At 41.0% G+C, this 16,043-nt stretch overlaps 1 protein-coding gene across 1 annotated transcript in view; it reads left to right on the top strand.

Annotated features, from left to right (window-relative positions):
• Window positions 1-16,043, top strand: part of SOBP (sine oculis binding protein homolog (Drosophila)) — a 165,494-nt gene that overhangs the window by 27,371 nt on the left and 122,080 nt on the right. The gene's annotated exons all lie outside the window — the stretch shown is intronic.

The raw sequence follows: 16,043 nt of genomic DNA, 5'->3' as shown, positions 1-16,043 counted from the left end.
TATTTATGATCTTTAGTAGGCCAGTCGGAGAAGGCAATGGCACCCCACTGCAATACTCTTGCCTGGAAAATCCCATGGATGGAGGAGCCTGGTAGGCTGAAGTCCATGGGGTCGCTAAGAGTCAGACACGACTGAGTGACTTCACTTTCATGCACTGGAGAAGGAAATGGCAACCCACTCCAGTGTTCTTGCCTAGAGAATTCCAGGGATGGGGGATCCTGGTGGGCTGCCGTCCATGGGGTCGCACAGAGTCGGATACAACTGAAGCGACTTAGCAGCAGCAGCAGCAGGCCAGTACTTCTTAAACTATATACTATAGACATTAACCATAAAGAAAAAGGTTGATTAAAATAGACTCTGTTAAAGTTAAGAATTTCTGTTGATTAAAAGATATCTTTCAAAAAAATGAAGTGGAAAAGTAAAGTGGGAAATTGTGTTTGTAATACATGTTCCACAAAAGACTCATTCACAATACATAAAGAACCCCTGAAAATAAAAAAGAAAACATCCCAATAGCAAAATGAACAAAAAATATAAACAGGCACTTCATTAAAGAAAATATCCCAGTGGCCTATAAACGTATTAAAAGTTGTTTAGTCTCATTAGTCATTAGGAAAATAAAATTTAAAATCCCAGTGAGATACCAGTATACAAACAAGAATAGCAAAAATGAAAAAAATTGACAATACCCAGTGTTGGAGAACACAGAGCAACTGGAATGCTCGTACATTGCTGGTGGGAGTATAAACCAGTATATAACCACTCTTGAAAGCTGATTGCCAGCATCTGTTAATGCTGAACATGTGTGTTTGTGCTCAGTTGCTCAGTTGTGTCTGAGTCTTTGTGACCCCATGGACTGTATAGCCCACCAGACTCCCCTGTTCATGGGATTTTCCAGGCAAGAATACTGGAGTGGGTTGCCATTTTCCTCCTTCGGGGGTTCTTCCTAACCCAGGGATCCAACCTACATCTCCTGTGGCTTCTGAATTGGCAGGCAGATTCTTTATCACTGAGCCGCCTGGGAAATCCAATGCTGAACATACACATATCCCATTATCCAATAATTCCATCCTAGGTATATACTCAACATAAATGTGTGTGTGTATGTATGTGTGTATGTATATATATATATATATACTGTCCAGTTGCTAAGTTATGTCCAGCTCTGCAACCCCTTGGACTACAACACGCAAGGCTCCTCTGTCCTCTACTATCTCATGGAGTTTGCTTAAATTCATGTCTGTTAAGTCAGTGATGCTATCTAACCATCTCATCCTCTGTCGCCCTCTTCTCCTCTTGCCTTCAGTGTTTCCTAGCATCAGGGTCTTTTCCAATGAGTCAGCTCTTCAAATCAGGTGGCCAAAGTATTGGACTTTCAGCTTCAGCATCAGTCTTTCCAATGAATATTCAGGGTTTATTTCCTTTAGGATTGACTGGTTTGATTTCCTTGCAGTCCATGGGACTCTCTAGAGTCTTCTCCAGCACCACAGTGTATATATATATATATATAGAGAGAGAGAGAGAGAGAGAGAGAGAGCCAAAAGCATTTTAAAGAACCTTTATAGTAGCATTTATTCATAATAGCTAAAAACTGGAAACTATTTAAATGCTCAGCAACAGTAGTTAACATTGTCTCCTAGGGATTCCTTGGATGGGCCTATGTAGATGAGTGTGGGCCTTGAAGTTAAGTGTGAAGTTGTGTGTATATGACATGCACAAAATTCAGATTGAAAAACCCTTGTCTCAAAAGATCTTGAGTCCTTGACTTAGAGACCTAGATTTCAAAAAAAAAAAAACAATTAGCTGCTTCCTCTCTTGATTTCATCAACTAAGCCCTAGAATGTAGCTTTAACATTTTTATCCTTTATGTAGCCTGTTCATAGCTTTCTCAAATTGAGTATTTAAAATCTCATCATTCCTTATTATTAAGGAATTATCATTTATTTACATAAATTATATCATGGTGAAGCCTAAAAATTAAGTTACAGGCATGAGACATAAATGTCTCTCAAAGTGATCTGCTTGAGAGCTGCTTTTGATATGGTGTAAAGTAGAGAGAAATGAAGGGTCACTGAATGAGTGACAAAAAAGTAGGATACACATTACTCTAGAGCAGTATGGTTCTTACCAGTGGGTAAATTTGCACCCCGCCCCCACCAAGGAGGACATCAGACAGTATATGGAGATCTTTTTTGTTGTCACAGCTGGTAGAAGGGATGATACTGGTGTGAGTGAGTAGAGGCCAGGGATGCAGCTAAATATCCTACAATGCACATGACAGCCCCACACAAGAATTAAAACCTGCAGTGTTAGTTGCAGAATGAGTTGCCTGCAGTGATGGCAGCTCTGTGTGTGGGACACCTCTTGTGTACCACTGCAGCTCCTGTTGGTCCCACAGTGACTCCTGTGGTACTTTGACACCTTAGACATGTGCATTCTGAAAGGGCCTTGCCTCATGCTTCTGCCATATGTTTCTAGTTTCTTGCCCTGGGACTTCCCCGATATGGCAGCATGGGCTTCATGTAAATCATTTTGGCAGCACATCCACAAGTGCAAACCAGAAATATAGAGGGATTGACACACTAGGTCAATGGGACATGAGATGTGATGAATAAATTATTTCTCCTTTTGCCCCCCTGGTTCCTTGGTGGCTCAGATGGTAAAGAATCTGCCTGCAATGAGGGATATCTGGGTTCAGTCCCTGAGTTGGGAAGACCCCCTGGAGAAGGGAATGGCAACCCACTCCAGTATTCTTGCCTGAGAATTCTATGGACAGAGGAGCCAGGTGGGCTACAGTCCATGGGGTCATAGAGTCTGACACGACTTAGCAACTAACATTTTCACTTTTTCATTTCAAAGAGTTATGAAATTTATTTCACACTCCAAAGAATGTTCTCTATGACTGAATACCAGTGTCCTTTAATAGTGGCCAACTTAGTACTACATTGTTACTTTGGCTCTTTGGCTCCCCAGGTTCATTTCCCTTGTCCCCTACGTCTTCCTGGAATCACATGCCCAGTAAAGCACATGCATGCAAATCTTTGTCTCAGATTGTGTTTTCTGGGAAGACTCAGGATAAAATACTATGTGTGTGGAGGTTCACACTGAAAGGTCAGAAATTAATGGAAAATAATATAAAAAGTCAGAATTTTATTCATGTTTATTTCTTTAAAGTGAAACATGAAAATGTAATATAGTATTAAAAAGAGGGTACCAGATTTGTGGTGGCACAAATATTGGAGAGCTTAGAAAGGTCCACTTCTAAAATTGTCCCATCAGCCAAAGAATTTTCTAAGCCTCTTCTATAAGGGCAAGGGACAACAGTTGTGGTCATACAGAAGGAGAAAAAAGAAAGAAATTAAATGAGGGATTCAAGAAAGGAAACGAAAGGAAAAAGATTATCCCCTGGCTGCACTCCTTTAAATGGATCTTTGTTTTGAGAAATTTAGAATCCTAGATTTTTAGTTAGAAGGAACCTAGGAGATCACCTATGGAAATTTCCTCTCTTACAGATGAGGAAAAGAAGGCTAGAGAGGCTAAATGAGCTTCTTAAGGTCACCAAATTGCTTTCATGGCAGAATTAAGGACACCATCTAAACATGGATGCTAAATCACTCATCTCTGTGATACCTGAGGCAGCCTGGAACTTTTCTTGGCATTTTATAAACTCTTTTGAGGAGTATGACCAAACTAGGATTTTAGAACACCCTGCCTCAGGTCACCAAGGTGCTAAGATGCTAACAGGAAATAAGAGGAAATGTCAGCTGTCCTTGCCCTTGCTTGTAGAGGGCAGGTGTGTTTCTGAAATTAATTAAGACTTGACTGAAGTGTTTGAAATTAATTATTTGAAGGTATAAATAAAGTTTGGTTGAGAGAGAGGAGTGGAGGTTAAGTTGGTAACTCTTGTCATTCTAGGGACATTCTCAATGCTGACTTCTCAAAGTTTCTGTTAAATTGAGAAGACTTAGTTCATGGGCTTGGCCAAGGAGAGTGGAAATAACCATTGCATTCTGTTTGGGGGCTTTTCACTGGTGTTTCCTTCTAAGGCAACTTTGTTCTGAGTGATTAGCAAAGAGGGTGTTCTTGGTTTCCTCTCCCACCTCCTGCCCCAACTCTGGACATCCAAGTACACAAAGTGTGTCTAGTAAGGATTCTGCTTTTTCTTCTTATGCTGATGCCCAAAGTCAGACATTTCCTTCTAGTGGACAAGACAGATACGATCTCTGTCTTAACTAGCTCACAGTTTGGTGGAAAGGACAGACATTAAAAACAAAAACAAAAGAAACCTCAATCAGGTCTGATGATGATCAAGTCCAGAGTGCTTTGGTATCTGATCAGGTTTAGGGGCAGGAAGAGCTTCCATAGGAGGAGATTTAAGATAAGATATGAATCGGCTAAGGATTTTGAGGTTGTACATGAGGGAGGAAGCAGCACATGGAAAGGCTCAGAGGAGAGAGCACCTCAAGGTAAACAAAAGGAGGCACAGCCCAGAGAGTAGACAAGCTGAGAGGCTGTCCTGGGCATGGGAGCCATGGGACAGTTTGACTTCTTGAGGGCAGGGGATACCACTGAAGGGTTTGGGGCAGGTGAAAGCAGTTAATCAGATTTGCTTCAGAAGAATTCCTCATTTCCACAGTGGAGGGAATGAGCTAGATGGGAGTGAAGTGGGAAGCCACCTGTAGTATGGGCGAGAGGTGTTGGTGGCTTCCTTGGAACGGACAGCAGTAAACTCCATGGTGGTGGGTGTTGTATAGCCTAGGACAGTGCCTGGTACGTAATTAGGCTGCGTAAATAGTAACTGAATGAATGAATAGATATATTGTAAAAAATATTTAGGGGGACCTGATAATTAATCAGAATATAGGAGGTGAAAGGGAGGGAAGGGGCAGGAAAGATAACCAGATTTCTGCTCGCAGGTAACTGCATGGATGGCCAGGAACTGAGATGGAAAACAAGTTATGGGAAGGTTGAAGGGGCAGGTAATGGGAGGGGTGTATATATAGCTTTGGATGTGACAGGTTAAGATGCTGGGAGGCAGTTGGATATAAACTGAGTAGTAACTGTATTGATTCGGAAATCTTCATCTTATGGATGGTAGCGGGGGTCACAGGAGTGTGTAGATGATATGGCCCAATGGGAATATGCAGAGAGAAGAGAGGACTCTGCAGTGTTACAGTGGGTGTGACCCTCTGCTTTTCCCATCGCAGGGCTGTTTGGGGGCACATGATGGCTCATGATATTTCCAGACAGGGATTGGCATGGGGGCCCTTCAGAGAGCCCCGCAATCACTCATTATTCTCATTCAAGAAATCTAAACGAATATTTCAAAGATCGGAAGATGAAGAGGAAAGTAAATTATCTTTTTGACAGTGTTCCAGCAGGTTCATCTTGGTTCTTTCAACAAATTTAGTTCAGTGAAGGTTCTTCCCACTCTTCAGTCTGCTGAACTTGCAGTTCAGGTCATGGAGGGAAGGGAGGGGCTGAGGAGATGACAGCAGTGTGTGATGCGAAGGCTTTACCCTCCCTGCGTGTCCCTCTGACCCCCGGTCTCTAGGCTGTCAGTTCCTGTTCCCTAGGATGGTAGCTGCAGCAGGTACTCTGCCTGTTTAAACTACCTGAAATGCCGAGAGGTGGAACATGGCATGCTGGTCAGTCACACTGGGGCTGCCGATACCCCCTCTGTGGTCACCAAGAATGCCTGACTTTTGTGACCCCTGTGTGGTGACAGAGAGCCCTGGGGAGCAGGCTTGCTTTTCCCACAGTCCTTTTCTACTGTTTGTTGGCATTTTATGCTAGGGGCAGCCATGGAAAGCTCCTTTAGGACTGGGATCGAGTCTGTCTTGTTTGCCAGACACAAAGTTGAGTAAATAAACGAATCCTTTGTCTACAATGAAGATTTCCCCTCTGGGGAGATTTGTCAACCGCTGTGAGGCCCATTAAGCATAATTAATGGGACAGCCAGATTTCAGAAGGAGAAATGGGTATACTTTTCTTATCCTGTAATGGGAATACTTTTCTTATCCTGAAGTCCTATATGAAGCAGTTTGGCCCTTTAGTCCTAATACGCTGCTATTTGTCTTTCTTTGGAGATGATACCCCTCTGTGTAGAGCAGGGGCTTGGAATTGCTTTTCCAGAAGTGATCAATGTGCTGCTGCACACTTTTTGACCTTGCTCCCTTGTCCCTAGTCATGTGCATCTGTTGGCTAGATGCTGAGACTTGGTGCCTGGACTTGAGCCATGTAGAAGAGAGAGAGGTCCAGAGGAGAGCAAACCCATCACTGCAGCAGAATCGTCCCAGAGCACCTGAGGTTGGATAGAGGGTCTAATCGAGGACTCAGGGATGGGGGACAAGATTTTCATCGCGTTTCTTGTCCATGGCAACCACCCAGTGAACCTGAATTATTCGGTCTGTTAGGAGTGGTGTTACTCTCCCATTGCCTTATTATTGATGTCTGCCCTTTTCTCTGTAGGACTTTACAGTAGAAAGGGTCGCCTTCTCTGTATATGATGCATGTAGCAGACACCACAGGACTTAGTGGCCCATGGGTGTCTTTGTTCAGCCTGGCGGCATTTACTGAGGACTAGTGGGTGTCTCAGCACACCTAGCACGGGCCCCACAGCGGCTGGCCTTGTCCTTTTGCTCAGTGCAGACAGAGCTGCTGGCAATGGAGGATCCAAATTCTGGGCTGAAGAGAAGAAACCTTCCTGGTAATTAACGACCCACACAGAAGTGCTCATGCTTCGGTACTAATACAGGGCAGGACTGTAGAACATCTCAGGCAGATGTCCTTGGAAATCCAGTCTTGTGGATTCTCTCTGAAAACACCTGTCCGTGGTCACATTTGTGAAATACAGCACACTCTTGTCTCCCTCTTGAAGATTCCTAGTGACACATTGGTAGAACCCAGAAGTCTTACAGCAAAGAGCTTGTTGTTTAGCTTTGTTTGGCCCAATGCTTCCCATACATGTTTGACCATGGCAGTTTTTTTTTGTTTTAAATAACACCACTCTAAGTATCCCATGGTATTAGTGTTCTGTGGGGGTGTATTTTAGAAAATTTTGTATCAAGAATTCTGTTTTTTTGTTGTTTTTTTTTTTACCTCTTAAGTTCTACCCTCTTCCTTTCTTATTCCCCCTTCTTAGGGTGGGTACATAGGAAAGACAGACTTTCTACAGTGAGTACTGAGAAGTGAAGGTGAGGTTTTCGAAGAGACTTAGAAGACGTCCCTTCACTGGCTAATCAGTGAAAGTATTTAACTTAATGTTAAGCTGCTGCAGGCACGTATACTCAGTAGCGTCTTGTTAAAGAATTCAAGTTTAGTATGGTATGCAAGAGGGAATGACTACTTTGGGACTTTATGGGATCTCTCCTCTTAATACTTTCTTTCTTCAAATGTTGGGAAAATGAGTAAGGAAGGGACACTGGAAGTAAAGCAAATTCACTTTGAATTTGACCACAGAGTCAGTTTTCACAAAGAACTCTTTGGACTTTTCCTCTGATATGCTTTTTTTTTTTTTAATTTTATTTTTAAACTTTACATAATTGTATTAGTTTTGCCAAATATCAAAATGAATCCGCCACAGGTATACATGTGTTCCCCATCCTGATATGCTTTGATTAGAGACACAGGGAGATGAATTCTCTGAATTTGGGTGAGTTACATTCCTACATTTTTGTGATTGTTGAAGTCTCTTAAGTCTGTCCTTTCCTTTTCATTTGTACTGTTACTGTATAGGTTCAGAACTTCATCTCCTTTCCTCTGCATCCATCCATCCGTCCATCCATGCTTTTATGCATTCACTCAACATACTCTCAGCATTGACATGTACTAGTTGCTGAACACACAAAGGTGAACGAGTTGTGGTGCCTGCTCTCCTGTTGCCTATTTCTAAGATGTGGAACGAGAGTCCAGCCTTTCTGAATTTCTCAGCACATCTCTGATCCTGTCATGTCCTTTAAGAAACATTTGGGAGCTCCTTGTTACCTGTGGAATGAGGAGGAGCCCCTTCCACCCCAGAGCAAGATGATATTTAAGGGACCCTTCATGCAGGCCCCAGCGGTCCCAGTCTCATCTCTGACTTTTCCCTTCGTACAGTTGTGGAAACTGAGGAGAAGACCGCAGGGCTTCTCCCAGTCCTTGAGCATGTCTGCCACTCCCTGGCTGCTGCTGGTCCTCTGTCCTGTGCCTCCTTCTCTTGAACTTTCTCCCTCTTCAAGGCCCAACTCACAAGCTGTGTTCTCTGGGCTTTAACAGGCTTCTGAACCCTCTCTTCCCACATTCTCCTGTTTTAGACTATGAGGCACAGACTTCTTGGGTCTGTTCTCTTGGGAGCAGGGTCATGTCCTGTTCAACTCAGCATTCTTGACCAGTAACCTAGTGCAGGGACCTGCACCTGGATGTAAGTGTTTAATTCATTTTGGAGCCGTATCTTTGACAAATATGTATGTTTATGTGTCATATATATATCCCCATAAATATATATATAAGTAACTCTAAATTAGCTAGAAAAGTTCCATTAGAAAATTTAAAATTAATTTTATTAGTTTTTAACTTTTTGTTCTTTGTACATATTTTAGCAAACTTAAAAAATCTTTTGTGTAGTTCTTGTTAATATTTATTTATTTTTAATCAGTTGAATGCTTTACAATATTGGTTTGATTTCTATCATACATCAACATGAATTAACCATAGGTGTACATATGTCCCCTCCCTCTTGAATCTCCCTCCTACCTCCCACCTGTTCCTAACCCTCTAGGTTATTACAGACCCCCAGTCTGAGTTCCCTGAGTCATACGGCACATTCCCATTGGCTAGCTCTTTATATCTGTTATCATATATGCTTCTATGATTCCATCTTTTTCCTGTCATTCTGTATAATATGTATATAATGCTTTGTATACATATTATATAATTTGTATAATATGCTCATTCCTTTTATATGTGTGTGTGCTAAGTTGCTTCAGTTGTGTCCAGCTCTTTGTGACCCTATGGACTGTACCACAGCAGTCCAGAAGGGCCCTTCCACACCAGACAAGCCCTTCCTTTTATATACTGGAACCAAATTTTAGTTTATGTATAGCAATTTAAATTTTATTTTGGAGTTAAGTACTATATTCGGGCTTCCAAGGTGACTCAGTGGTAAAGAAACCGTCTGCCAATGCAGGAGACATGGGTTCGATCTCAGGGTTGGGAAGATCTCCTGCAGAAGGAAATGGCAACCCACGCCAGGATTCCTGCCTGGAAATCCCCTGGACAGAGGAGCCTGGCAGTCTACAAGATCATAGGGTTGCAAAAGAGGTGGACACTACTTAGCGACTAAACAATAGCTACCCTATTTGAAGGGATGTGGACTATTTTAAATCTTGAAATCACTTCAGATAATTCTACTTCCAAAAGAAAAATGGGGGTTATTTTAGGTACTATAAAAAATCATAACTGTATGGAACCACTATCATTTAATTGCATCTCTCCTTTTAATGAGAATTAAGTGCAATAAAATTTTATTAATTCAGACTCTATTCTTTGGCAATTTTTAATAGTTCAGTTACCAAGGTGGCAGACATTTTCAGTTGTTACTATATGCTTTTTAAAAGAGCAAACTTCTCAAGTGTGTAGAAAGATCCACCCATGTATGGATAGTTGATGTAATAATTACAAATAATTCCCATCTATTAATTACAGAATATCTAGCAGTACAGTGATATATTTGGCAACACCTTGTCAACTATTAATTTAACTAATTTTTAAAAAGAATAAGTGTAAGTGAAGCTTTTATTAAATGGCTTTATTCTTAAATAGTCTGAGTTAATGAAATTTAACCAATTACTGGGTTGTTCTTTGTATTCAGAGATATTGGGTCTATAGATATCATCCACTGGGTGGGAAGGATGTGATAGAAGGGGCTGGTACCTACTCACTGGGACTCCCAGACTGCATACAGCCGTCACCTACCCTTTTCTTATGGCGCTGTGCTGTGCTGTGCTGTGCTTAGTCACTCAGTCGTGTCCAACTCCCTGCAACCTCATGGACTGTAGCCTGCCAGGCTCCTCTGCTCATGGGATTCTCCAGCTCATGGCTCTAACTGCAGTAATTTTAAGGAAGTCTCATTTACATGGGGAATGTGCCTACTTTCTCTCATTTGATCCTCACCGCAGCTAGAGTTAAGGTGGGTATTACTATTCCTTGAGTGACTTGCCCATGTCACACAACTGGAAGGGGCAGTATTAGTACTTTCACCTGTGTTCTCTGTCTCCCTCTCTCCACACTTTATCATACTGTCTTTCAAATAATAGCGACTTAAGTTTGCAAAGGAGTAGGTATCTGTTACCTCATTTGCTTAAAAACAGTCACCCCCTTGAGCTGTAATAAGTGGATCTGCCTGTTGCTTTTCTTTTCTGGAGATCCCTAGCTATATGCCATTCTTCCCACCTCCTTCAGCTTCTCCTGTGCTTTAAATTCACATCTAACAGTCATTCTGAAAATATTTGACATTATGCTGCAGTATGATCAGACAGTAGGCTTTGGCCACTCTGCCTTCACTTCTTGGTCCTCAGCTAGCTCTACCTCTATGCCCAGGGCTAAACATTAGCCAAGTAGTGAGCAGAGGCTTCTTGTGCCCTTAGCTTCTCCCATCTCTGCCCTCCTTTTTTCTCATGGAGCTCTCTTCTTAGCTCTTCTCTCCATTCTCTGTGAAAACTTGTTCTTCCGAAAGAATCACTCATTTTAAAGCATAAATCATTATAGATAAATATGTATTGAGCCTTACTGCTTTCAGGGAATTCATGTTTTAATGGAATATAAGAAATATTTAGCCCAGGAAATTACTCCATAATGGTAGAATTGGACTTCTGTGAGTAGGTAAGGATAATTTTTGAAGCTAGAATATTCTTATTGGAATCTTCAAAGTTACACATGTATAAGCGGTTCCCTACTTCACCCACATGGAAAGTCAGTCTTATCCATGTCCTGCTCCTGATCCCCCTCCTTACAAAAGAAAAAGCTGAGAAAAGTATTGCTTGCCTATGAGTAGAACGACTGCTTCGTGAGACCCAAGTATATTGGTTCTGTCTCATCATTTAATGTTCAAGTGGCCCTTGAGGGTGCAGACAGAATGTTTGCAGCAAATCCAAGTCGCATAGTCATAAAGAAGCATAGGCTTGCACTGTGGGCCTTTAACTTGTTTCTTAAAATCGACCAACAAATACTGATTAACACTTCAGCTGCCTCCTCAAAGACATTTTGACCTTTCTGATTCCGTTTTGTCTATTAGTGTGTTATGGAGAGGGCAATGGCACCCCACTCCAGTACTCTTGCCTGGAGAATCCCATGGACGGAGGAGCCTGGTGGGCTGCAGTCCATGGGGTCGAGAAGAGTTGGACACGACTGAGCGACTTCACTTTCACTTTTCACTTTCATGCATTGGAGAAGGAAATGGCAACCCACTCCAGTGTTCTTGCCTGGAGAATCCCAGGGACGGGGGAGCCTGGTGGCCTGCCGCCTATGGGGTCGCACAGAGTCGGACACGACTGAAGTGACTTAGCAGCAGCAGTGTTATGGAGCAGTGTGCTGTGCAAGTAGCAGAATCTGTGACAGCTTTTAGTCTTTTTCTTGCAAGGTTGTCTGTGTGGATGGTGTATAATCTCACCCATTTAGAAAGACTGTGGTCTCTAAGGTGTAGTAATCAAGAGCTTGGGCCCTGGAGTCAGATGCCCCAGTTTTCATCTTGGCTTTGGTGTGTAATGACTGTATGATTTGGAGCAAACTACTTGGCTTCTAAACCTCACTTTCCACATCTGCATAATGGGGATACTGTTGGTACCTACCTGCCTGGGGGGTGGTAGCTGTGATTAAGATTAAATGATGGATTTAAAGAACTTTGCACTGTGCCTGGCACCTATTAAATATGAAATAATTACTAGCCATAATTATCTTCCTTTTGGTTCAGTGGTCCAGATTTTCTCTTGGTCTCCCTTATGTTTATTTCTAGAACACAAGGAATTGTACAGGAGCTTCTGTAGGACTCTAGAGACTTTTAAATTAGATTGCCTTAAGGTTCTTGAAATTCAGTTATTCCAAGAAGGGCTTCAAAGAAAGCAAACTTTAATCTTAGTTTCTTGCCTGCTTTCCAGGCCATGTATTTATTCTGTTCTTAAGTGTAACTTCTCCAGCAAATAGTTTGAATGTTACCTGTGCTTTCGTTTCATAGTGTGGAAAACACGCAAGAATCACTTCAAGCTGTCTTCCAGCTTGTTTCAAACATAATTCAAGTCTTGAAATGATTATCTGGACATATGCATTCTAGGAACTGTTGGAGGAGAGAAACAGCACCAGCAGATACTTTTAGATTTGTTTTCTCAGTCTTAGATTCCCATGAAAGTTACAAAAGGGTGGTGAATCACTTGGAGTCCATTAAGGCCCTCCTGATTTGCTTTGTGCTCTGGTCAGGTAAGCTAGTATGCATGTTCATAACCAATTAAAATGCCTCTAGAATGGCATTGACCAAGGCCATCCTTATTTTTAAGTCCCCAGATAAGTAATTTTTCAACTTCAGCAAGGCATTCCAGAAATGCTTGACTTCATACTTCTCTGCCTTGTGATAAATAAATACAATTTTGATTTTATCTCAGAGTAATTAATTTAGATTTCTCCTTCTGGGATATAAAGTAGAACAATGTTCTATAGCTCTTTGAACATTAGATTGGAAAGAATATGCCCTAAACATTTTGCTTAATTAAATCCTAAAGAGGTGGTACAAACTTTTCATGATTAATTGAAACATGCCGGTTTGGACTGATGCATATTTATATGATATTATCATATGAAGAATTTATCATGTTATATAAACTATTCACTATGGGAATGTGATTTAAAGCTGTAAGTATTTTGCATTTGTTGCTGCATTGTTCATTATGAAAAATACACAGGCTAATAATGGCTATAAAGGAAAAGTCTGTTACAAGAATTTTTGGGGGGCTAATCTTGTCTCTAATGACCCAGATTTTAGCCTAGATGTAAGAGATCAGGTTTTCCTAGTTTGAAGAAATATTTTTAAAATTAAAAAATTTTAAAGCAGATAAGGTTCAAAAGACTAAAGGGCTGGGGCGTTCTCTTTTGCCAATGTAAAGCATGCACACAATTCCTGGGTTTCAGATTTTTAGAAAAAGATGTGATTGTTAAAATAAACCAATTCTGTTGGCTTTAATGTTTCCCAGGTGATGCTACTGGTTAAAGAACCCACCTGCCAATGCAGGAGACTCAGGAGACCTGGGTTCAATCCCTGGGTCGGGAAGATTCCCTAGAGGAGGGCATGGCAACCCACTCCAGTATTCTTGCCTAGAGAATCCCATGGTCAGAGGTGTCTGGTGGGCTACAATCCACAGGGTCACAAAGAGTCAAACATGACTGAAGCGACTTAGCATGCACACATACATTTTGGCTTTAAGCACTTAAGAAAAGCTCATTTTCTAGGGGTAAGGACATGCTGTTTAAGATGGGGTACCATCTCATGTCTGGTGGCAGAATTTTCAGCTAAGTTTTAGCTGACAATTTTAATAACCAAAGTTCTTTCTTATTTCTTAAATATATTAATAAAAATGACTTTTATTAAGACTAGAACATCTGAGATATCTGAAAATGTTTTCTTGAACTTTTGGAATAATCCCTTTATCTGACTCTTCTTTGGAGCATTAGCTGTTGATAACAGTTTGGTGACAGAACAGGAGATATCTGATGGCAGTTTTCCAAAGAGTTTGCCTTTATGAAACACAATTTTATGAAAAACGGAAGAGAATACTGAATTATTTAACAAGACAGATGCTAAGTACCATTCTAAGAGTTTTCCAACTGCCAGATACAAAAGTGCACAATTTCTTTTGTCTCATTTTCTCTATCGTTACTTTGTAGTACAAATTATTTATAAAAATAATTTGCTTTAAAATTATACTTTTTATTTGTTCGCTCTATTGTAAAAAACTATCCTTGCCTCTCCTTTAAAAAAGACAAGTAGGACTGTGTGGTGATGATGGAGTAAATATGAGACAGACCTGTGAGTGGCCTTTTTGCCTTGGGCATCATTCCTTCAGGTCAGGCCAGGATTCAGGCCAGCTGCCCAGCTTTCTTATAGCTTTGCTCTTTACCCTCTGTCATCTTGCTTTTAGCCTATGATAGTTAAAGATCTAGGACTAAAACACTTACTTCCCCCACATCCCTCCAAATCAGACTATTTAAAGGAAGAAACCGCAAGGGGAAACCTAATGCATGTTCTAAAGTGGCTCCCGAGGAAGTGGGGTCTCCTCATTGAACTTTGAGGCCAAATAATTTCCCCCGTAAAATCTTTTTTCCCTTATTTCACCAGAATCAAGCTTTTTGCCAGTGGATCATTTGTGAGAATTCTGCTGTATCATCTTTTTTTCAGGAATTTAAGATTTTAAAGTAGCTAACTGGAAAAATAGAAACTATTAGTGCTAGTTAGTTTAGTAATGATAGATGATTATTTTCTACATATACTCTTTCTAATCTAATTTTAAAACACCATACTCTAAGGTAAATTATAGAGTCTTGTTAATTTTTCATACCATGTAAAACGTCTGTAGACAGGTGCCATATTAGTAATCATACAAAATATAAATAAAGCTTTCTTTGAATAGAATACATTATTAAATAGTCATTGCATGACATTTGAATTCATGTTATGACTCCATTTAAAGGAAGTTATTTTATCAAAAATGTTTGATTAACATCAGAGGTTCTTTTTTTATAGTGTCTCATTTGATAATTAACAATCAATTACAACATGTAATTTGTGAAATAAAAATGATCATTAAAATGACAATACTTATTCCATTAAGGTAAACAAAATGCTATCCAGAGTTCTGAGTGATGACACTTGGCAGGGGGTGGGGGGGGGAAGCCATATCACTGCACTACAAATTAGTTTGCTTCTAATTTTGCAGGCTGATGACCATACTGCCTCAAACCAAATCTTTTCCACTGGAAATGGAATGATTGCATGACAGGCTCTATGAACCATGAATATGTCAACAACTCATGAACCAGGCCTTGCTTAGCAATTAGTCTTTGGGGGATTTTATTCGGAAATCAGACAACACTATACCAGAGCTTGTTGGGGATTTTATGATTGCCACCCATGTCTGGAGCATGAGTTTGGTTAGTACAAAAAAAATCCATAAAGGAGGAAGACATATGGCTAATAGTGGCAATCAGTCATACACACACACACACGGTCAATTGGGATGACCATGGGAACGTAAGATACAGTGAGAACCCCCTAGGAGGTAGCAAGGAAATATTCCTTAGATTTCCACTAAGAAATCGTCTCCTATTTTCTGTGTAAATACCCCAGTGTTTCCCTGACTCCAGTCATTTGAGTATCACCATCACATTTTGTTACAGCATCTTATCACCTGCACTATGATTTACTCAAAATATATTTTATTAAGTGACTCACTTTAAAAGCCTTTGTTTGTCTTAAGCAATAATATTTGTGATATTCTGAGCTTGTTGTGCCAGTTAAATTTGTTTTTTTTTCTCTTACAAAGGACAAGAAATACAGTAGTTAAAATATTGAAAATATCTGTCTACCACCTAACATTAATCTAAGTGTTCCCACGACATGGGTAGCAGGTTCTACAGAAGCTACTAGGACCACCAGTGGCTGAGAATGATCTGGGCAGCTGAGTGACCTCAGGCCTCATGGCTGACATCCCCCATTACCAATCCTCCATCCAAGGACCATGAACCACATCACCTGGAGGGGAATTTGAATCAGTCCTGCGCCTCCCCAAGGATAGCCATGAGGGAAGGCTGTCTCATAGCAGACTGCTGAGTGAGCTGGGATACTGCCTTCCTTCCGGAGAACCTGGCCACTCACACCTTTCCTTTCTTTGACTGACCCTATATCACCTGGAAATCGTTATATTGCAAGAGTCAACAACACCCCCTTTCACGTAACAGTAATTGGGAACACAGCAAGATTGAGCCTGGCTCCTGACTGTCCCAATTCACATGGGGACATCACTTTT

The sequence above is a fragment of the Bison bison genome, unplaced genomic scaffold (assembly GCF_000754665.1).
Source record: "Bison bison bison isolate TAMUID 2011002044 unplaced genomic scaffold, Bison_UMD1.0 scf7180017864373, whole genome shotgun sequence".
In the NCBI taxonomy this organism is placed as follows: domain Eukaryota; kingdom Metazoa; phylum Chordata; class Mammalia; order Artiodactyla; family Bovidae; genus Bison; species Bison bison.
Note: the sequence above shows the minus strand (reverse complement) of the source record. Positions and strands in the feature narration are given on the sequence as shown.